We start from the raw sequence: 8,681 nt of genomic DNA, 5'->3' as shown, positions 1-8,681 counted from the left end.
AAAAAAAAAAAAAAAAAAAAAAATTAAAACAAATTTTTAAATTGAATATTTTGGTGCTGGTCATACCATACTCAGCCTACCTTAATTTAACACCGTAGATCTTTCTTCTATTGACATTTTTCCACTGGCTTCTGGATACTTCTTGATCAAGTTTCCCCTCCTACATCTTTAAGTATTAAATGCAAGTCTCTATCTGAAGTTGGTTCCCCTTCTGCCCACTTTGAGCTGTCAATGTTAGTCCTGTCCATATTTATCTTTTCTTTTTCTTTCCATTCTAACTTCTGTCTTATCCTGTTCCATATCCCTCCTGTATTATATTTTCCTAAATTATTTCAGTAGCCATTAAGCTGGCCTCCCTGAGTCTGGATTTGCCTTTATCCTCTACAAAGCTGTCAGAAGAATCTTTCTAAAATAGTAGTCATACTCTAGCTTGAAACTTTAAAATGATTTTCTTAACCAGTTAATAAACTTCACAACAGCAAGAAACATGAAAGATTTTGCTCTGCATCCCCAGCATGTAGTTCAAAGAGGGCATTCAATAAGTGTTTAAGGAAGAAAGAGAAGGAGGAACAATTGTTCAGATGATGCCAAATTACTGTGAATAATGAATTTTCTCTTCCTCTTGGGGTAAGGAATTAGAAAAAGAGCTTTAAACAAAAGGTTACGACTCTGGTATTCCCAACTAGTGGTTAAAATCTTGCAAATACAAAAAGTTGAGCAAAGTGGACATTAGAGGGTTTAATGAAATTAATTTAAATAATTGATATACATAATATGTGTATAGATTCATGTACCTGCATATATGCATTACACATCTACTAGAAGCAGGAAACAGCAAAAACATCAATAATTACTCCTTTTCTTCTTCCTCCATATTGTATTCAAAGAAACCAGTATCAGTGAAAAGGAAAGAAATAGGAGAGTTAGTTAGGCAAGGGTAGCAGATTTCTGCAGGGGAAAACTGGGATCAAGGGGGAATTTCTCATTTTAAATAGAAGAGCATATATTAATGCTATTGGTAAGGTTGCATTAGAAATAGAACAAGTGAAGGGAAGAGAGGAGATAATCTTACACATACTTATGACATCTAATCTAGACATATTCTTAAGTGTTTTTAGATGCATTTAGAAACTTGTCCTATCAATAGAGAGTAATCCTTAGGAAGACAACACAAAGGTATGTTTTACCTAATTGTCAGTATGTATAATCTTTTTAAATGATCATATTTAATATTGTAGGTTATTTTGTGTTTCCTGAACAGGTCATGAGGTACAAATATTAATGTATTTATTTGAAAGTGAATATAGCTTGTTTATTCACAATGCAAACCACTATGAGAAAATAATTTTCCTGTATAGCAATATTCTAACGAAAAAAGCCATATAGCTTTCATTTACACTCTTATTTGTCCAAAGATAAATTTTTTTGGCCCCTTTTAAATTAAGGGTTTCCATTTTCTGTGCATTTTAAATGTTTTAGGAGCTTTTATATATAAAATAGTTTCATTAAATTGTTTTTTTGAGTGCTTTAAACAGGGATGGTATAGAAAAACGTAATATTAGTAAAAATGACTTATTTATGGTACTAGACATTTATTTATGAATAAATGGAAAATTTTCTACTTATGGTCGAACATGAAACAAGATGTTAACATATTTCCATGGACTTCCTCATGATAATTTTTATTTCTAAATTTATGAAGGCAAAGATGAACTTAAATACAGAAAATTTAAAACACAAGGCGTCATGTTTCATTCCTAAACACAATATAATTTTCAGGGCCAAGCAAAACATATATTCAGCTTTAACAGAAGAATTCAAATGTTAATTTCATACCAAGAAATAAAGTTGTTTGTTGTCACTGAAATTCAAGGAGTAGAACCTCTCTGTAATTCTTCACAAGACCTACAACTGGATTATTAGAATAATATCAGTTGTATATACTCTGCACCCTTCATCCCCAGCTGAACACTAAAATAAAAAATAAAATGGATTGTGACACAAATGGTAGTGTTTGCATGTCTCATTGTTCATGAATTTGAACTATTACTGTCTATTGATGTGTCCCTGTGTGTATTTAGACTAAATATATCAAACTGTTTCTTAAACTACTTATATAAAGGGCCACTGAGCTCAAAGTTGTATATTATAATCCTTTCTTTCCTGAAAACAATGACATTACAGTGGAACGAATATGATAAATATTGCTATTATGTGTAGAGTGGGAGTTACATTTTATAGTAAGAAATAATAAAGGCAATGTTACTTTATATGACTTTTCCATATGACTAATGAACACATTATCCAGAAGTTAGTAAGAGTCATGCTAAACATGTGATTCAAATGATAACAAAGATATTTATTTATTTTTTTAAAAAAGATTACCAGCTGTACTAACTTTAAGAGCCATGATGTATAATGGGTATGGTTTAACATTTCTTTATGAAATAAGGAGAAAACTGAATCTAAAATTCTTAATTATAGTTAAATTCAATTTGTGGATTAAATGAAGCAGTCTATGATAATTCTCACCTCTCAAACTGGCACACAGTACTTTTTAAAAGGGTATGCTGTGAACGAAGAATATGTAATTTGGAAAATGTTTTTAAATCCAATAATAATTTCCTAAGACATAAATTATACAAAGGTATTATTCACATAATAAAAACTACAGAAATTATAGCTCCACAAAAATCTTGTAAGCCGGTGGTAATAGGCAGAAGATGCAATAGGGAGGTCACTCAAAGCATATTCTGCAATTACCATGATCTATGGATGACACATATAACACAGGCAATGGATTCATATGGACCTGAGTTTAAATTCAGGCTATTCCACTGACCAGCCCCGTAACATGGGGCAGTAGCCTGGGTCAGTTTATCCTACTCCTGCCTCAGTTTTCTTTTTATTTCTTTTTTAAAAGTTTAAAAATTTTATTGGAATATAGTTGATTTACAATGTTGTATTACTTTCAGGTGTACAGCAAAGTTATACATATATTCATTCTTTTTTGGATTCTTTTCTCATCTAGGTTATCACAGGATATTGAGTAGAGTTCCCTGTGCTATAAAGTAGGTCCTTGTTGGTTATCTATCTTATATATAGTATTGTGTGTATGTTAATCCTAAACTCCTGATTTATCCCTCCCACCGACGTTTCCCCTTTGGTAACAATAAATTTGATTTCGATATCTGTAAGTCTGTTTCTGTTTTGTAAATAAGTTCATTTATGTCATTTTAAAAATTAGATTCCACGTATGAGTGATATCATATGATATTTGTCTTTCTCTGTCTGACTGACTTAGTATGATAATCTCTAGGTCCATCCACCTTGCTGCAATCTTTTTATGGCTGAGTAATATTTTATTATTTATAAGTACCACATCTTCTTTATCCATTACTCTGTCGATGGGCATTTAGGTTGCTTCCATGTCTTGCTATTGTAAATAGTGCTGCAATGAACACTGGGGTGCATGTATCTTTTTGAATTATGGTTTTCTCCGGATACATGCCCAGGAGTGGGATTGCTGGATCATAAGGTAGTTCTGTTTTAGTTTTTCAAGGAACCTCCATACTGTTCTCCATAGTGGCTGTATCAGTTACATTCCCACCAACAGTACAAGAGGGTTCCCTTTTCTCCACACCCTCTCCAGCATTTATTGTTTGTAAACTTTTAATGATAGCCATTCTGACCTGTATGAGGTGATACCTCACTGTAGTTTTGATTTGCATTTCTCTGATAATTAGTGCTGTTGAGCATCTTTACATGTGCTTTTGGCCATCTGTATGTCTTCTTTGGAGAAATGTCTATTTAGATCTTCTGCTAAGTTTTCTTACCTAAAAATGAGCCACATGAAGATTCAATGGGTAGTGCAGGTAAATGACGTAGCACTGTTCTAGCACATAAAGAATGTTCTAAGAAAATTGGCTTTTTTAAAGACATTTAAAAAAAATTGATGTTAGATGCATTGGATATGGTATGTTTAGTAATATAATACTCTTTTATATTTAGTTCAATATTATAGTTTTTTATTTTGAACTTATTTTACATTTGAATGATTACTAAAAGTGGTTTCAGCTCTCCAAATTTATTCTATTAATTTCCCATTTCATCTCTTTCACAGATTAATTTTTAACTGCTTTTTTAAATAAGAGAATTTTTAAATTGTGAGTATTTATATTTGCTACATACTCTGTCAAGCTGTGGTGGTTGTTAGGCTGCCAACATAGGTATTTAAGGAAAGTAGGACTAACCCTTGACTAGATAGATGAAGTTAATTATAAACCTGCCAGCCTTCATTTACCACGCTGGTATATAACTAGTATGAGTGCAAAATCTCTTGTTATTCTCTCTTAAAAATGTAGCTTTTGAATAATAAGGACTAAAACAATCAAAAATTTATACAAGTGTAACTTCTCAAATTTTACAGAGGTCCAAGAATCAAGGAGTGTTGTCTTTCAGAAATAATATGTTTCAAGGTGAATAATATTTTAGTCCAGTACAAGAAAGATTTATTTTTAAGAAATCAGAGGTGTTTCTTTTTCTGCAAAGTGTATTTCATGATATTATGGGCATACATTATTAGAAATGATCAGAAATGATTCACATATTTTCTTTCATATTTAAGTGATACCTTCCTTGTTTTAAAGATAAAGAATCTGTAATTTAGAAGTGAAGTCAAGTTTACAAGGTCAGACAGAAAATGGTCTACTGGAGTTTGAAAATAATTATAATTACAAAGCCTTCATTTTCCTCCACTTCTCTATAGAGCCCCTGCAAGCCAATGAACCAAATGTTGTATTATTACTTAAGGAAATATTGAGATTTTGCCAGTCTTAATATGGGTTCTCATCGTTAATTTTATTCACCAGTATAGTGAAATTGTTTCATAGAATCATCATGCTTTGATTTTGAAAATATAACCAGGATAGTTCAAATCTACAGCTCACAAATATAATTATTATTTACTACTTTCCTTATGCTTTGTAGGCATATTATAATTATTAGTTATTCTTTAAAAAAAAAACTTTTAAAATAAAGTGGTAATACCTTTCTTCATTATAGACATGAAGAAATGTGATATCCAGAGGTGAAGTGATTTGTTAAAGCTCAAATAAAAAGCCATGGCTGAGTCAGAACTAGGGTCCTTATTTTTTACTAGGCCATTTTCCTACAGCAGATTTAGACACATTGGGAAAGAGAGAGGGAGGGAGGGAGGGAGGGACAGAGGGAGGGAAAGAGGGATAGATAGAAAGGCTGAGAGAAATTAAAAGGAAATATTTTAAAACCAGGGCAGAGTCAAAACAACGTTAGTGGTCTTTAACATCAATAAAAGCTGAATATGTTTCTAGTGTAATCTTTAAGGAAAAAGGAAGAAAAAGGTCACATTTGAAACACACAAAGAAAAGTAAATTACTTTACAACACCAGAAATAGATCATGATATAGAGACATGTGAAAGAGAGGAAGAATGATTATATGAGAAAGTCATGCAGGACTTTGAGACAGTGAGGTCTATTTGAAGTCCAGTGCTCAAGTAGGGAATCCACTTTTAAAGTTCTACAGGAAAAACTGACTCGAGCCAGAACACAGGTGCTCTGATATCAATAAGGCAAATAGGCACAACAGCCTTAGAGTTTTCTGAAATCTGTATCATAATCTGTCTTCCATAGCTTGGGAACATGGAAGTAGTTCATAGTGATTTGTTTAACTCATTGAAAACCTTTCCAATCAAACTTGCTACTCCCATCTTTCCATAATTTTTTTTAAGTGTCTCTCTAAACAGTTAATTAACAAGTATTATTGGGAGTTAAATGGCTAGCAAGGAGAACACTAACATTCTTCCTGTTTAATGTATCACCAGACAAGTCTCTGGAAATATTATTTTATGGCTTTCTAAAAGATATTTGTGATATAATTGAGTAATGATATCAAAGACAGAAATTAGCAATATGGATCAAAGAAGCAGTGCACTGAGAGGGCAGCACCTGAAAATCCTACTGAATCATCCTAATCTAGATATTTTGCACAAGCCAGGTCCTTAGAAGGAGACTGAGCAGTTTAGAAATCTGTGACTTTAAAAGGCATCAAGTAGGAGTTAACAAAATTTCAAAATCTGAATTCAAGACAAAAATGTTATAGAAAATAGAATTATTTTATTTGAATTCTAGGAGAGATGATGTATCTTTCAGTAAATTAAAGAAATTGACTTTTGGATCTTGCCTGGAAAATATTCAAAAGTAACGGCTGAAAGTGAAAAAAGAAGAAGCAGAGATAAGGGCTTTGAGTTGCAATTTTAGGTTTATTATCCTCTTTATTACTAGTTGGCTTTGTGACCTTAGAAGAGAAACTTAGCCACTCTGAACATTATTTTTGAATCCATTAGATAATTATACATATCTCATGATATTGGTAGAGTAATTTTATTAGATAATGTGTGAAAGTGCTTTGCAAATTGTATAATACTTACAAGTTAGTTGTAACAAACTCAGAATGTTGTGGATCCTTAATTCCAAAACTGGCTTGAAACCCACTACCTAGAATATTTTGGGTGTCTGATTTTCAAGTTATAGATGAGGCTTCCAGAAGTTAGATGTTTCACGATATTTTTTCACTCTTTGATGGGTTTTAACTACTTCAACAAAAAATTATTAATAGCTACCCAGAAAATATGATCGTTTTTAGTTCCACAGAAGATATTGAAAAGTTTTTCCTAACAGTTAAAAAATAGAGTGTCTGACTTGGTTAAATATTCTGTAATAGACTAAGCTTCTTATCTTGGATTTACTTTTTATGAGCTAATACAGACTTCTATATGTTTACCTGAGATAGAAATTTTAAATGTATATATTCTCTTGAGGTAAACTTGGATGTTCATGGAACAAATGCCATTGCTGGGTCACATATGAAAGGTAATTGGAAGAGTTTAGGTTTTTTTTTTTCATCTGGTTGATATAGAATTAGTAATGTAATGGGTTTGCACCTGGAACTTTCTGCTCATTGCAAAATACTGGCAGTTACTGAAGCAGCAGGTTGCAGGACGTGTGGCTTCAGTTTATGGAAATACTCGGACCACACACAGACTTTGATATGCTACAAACAGGAATGCTCTATGTAAGGGAATGTGACTGAATTGTGCCTCTGCAGGGTTGGTGTCAACAGGAACCGAGTAAGAGTCCATGTCATGTAAATATATTTGGCCTGAAATCTGCCCAAATGCTAGGGCTCTTTCATTTCTCATGGATTTTATATAGAAGCCCATGGGTAAAACAGCTGTTGTTTTGCAGGAGCTGGTATACAGCTTTAGGCAAGGGATATTAAAAAAACAAAACTAAACTAAACCTATTTCAAAGAGAGTATCTCTTTTAACAATAGGTGAATTTATAATTCAAATGTTTGATACATCAAATTAAAATATAGAGGTAAACTAGCAATTCCCTATAAAATGGACTACAAAATTACACTGTAATAATTTATTCTCTATATCTTCATTTTAATGCTGCTTGGATTGTTTATTAAAAGCCTGCCTATAAACCAAGTCAAGGGTTAGTTGCAAAATCAAATCATAAGCTACCAAGTTGTTAAGGTGTTGAACGTCTTCTCTTATATCTCTTGGTTTCAAAGATAAATAATTTAAATTCTGGAATTCAAAGATAACTATTCTCTTCATCTATTGAAAATGTAAAGAATTGGAGCATGACGATAATTCAGCATTTTACCATATATCTAAAGGATGATTCTGTAGACTTAAAAGTACAATGACCCTAATGACCTTGAGCACCATGTACCAGGGTAACAGATGACTATATGGGTTTACATATTTCTTTTTTGAGGGGCAGGTGGTGAAGACATAAATCCTGATTTAATGAGTAGTATTTTAATCCAATGATGCCACAGCTATTTCTTCCTTATATCTTAAATCCCAGTAGTTGGTGAAAATATTAATGTCTTTGGGATATTTTAAGCTAAATGCAAAAATTATTGAAAATTTTTCTGGAATTTAAAATTTCCCTAAATTTTTCTGTAACAACCTTCTTTTTAATTTTTTTTTGCAATAGTATTCATTCACAAAACTAACAAAATTAATGAACAACTTCCATAAACTGTATTATTTCCCTTTATTTCTAAAGTATTTCTAAAGCAACTAGCTAAGGCTGAGCTTATCGCTCTTCAAAAGATACTCTTTTTTTTAAAAATCTTGTTTTGAATCATCAGCTATTTTGTAAAGGTCAAAATATATTAATTAAAATGTACTTAGTAAATTTCTCCAGAGCTTAGTTTTGTCTGTTTAGCTTTTAAAAATGCCTGTGTGTTTATCAAGTAAGATAAAATATGCTTTACAAGGAACAAGATTTTCTGAAAAATGACCTTAAGGGAGGATCCTGGGTGGCCCAGACCACAAGTTGATAGGAGAGCCCAGCTTCACTTCTCCCAACAGCAGGATTGGTGCCCAAGCTTAGTTTCCCACAGCACTCTGGGCTTCTTCAACTTGGCAGGGGTATTTGTAACCACCGACAGGCTCCAATAGCCTGATTGTTCCACAAGCTCCAGGTACAGAGCAACTGGCTTTCCCAGCAATTCCTGTAAACAGCTGCCACCTAAATCAATATTGCCTGATGTCAAGCTGCCCATGTATTCTCCAAATGTAAAGTAGCGTTCCTTTGATTGCCATATTGAGGGAGC

The sequence above is a fragment of the Monodon monoceros genome, unplaced genomic scaffold (genome assembly GCF_005190385.1).
Source record: "Monodon monoceros isolate NGI ecotype Baffin Bay Population unplaced genomic scaffold, NGI_Narwhal_1 Super_Scaffold_21, whole genome shotgun sequence".
Classification (NCBI taxonomy): Eukaryota; Metazoa; Chordata; class Mammalia; order Artiodactyla; family Monodontidae; genus Monodon; species Monodon monoceros.
Note: the sequence above shows the minus strand (reverse complement) of the source record.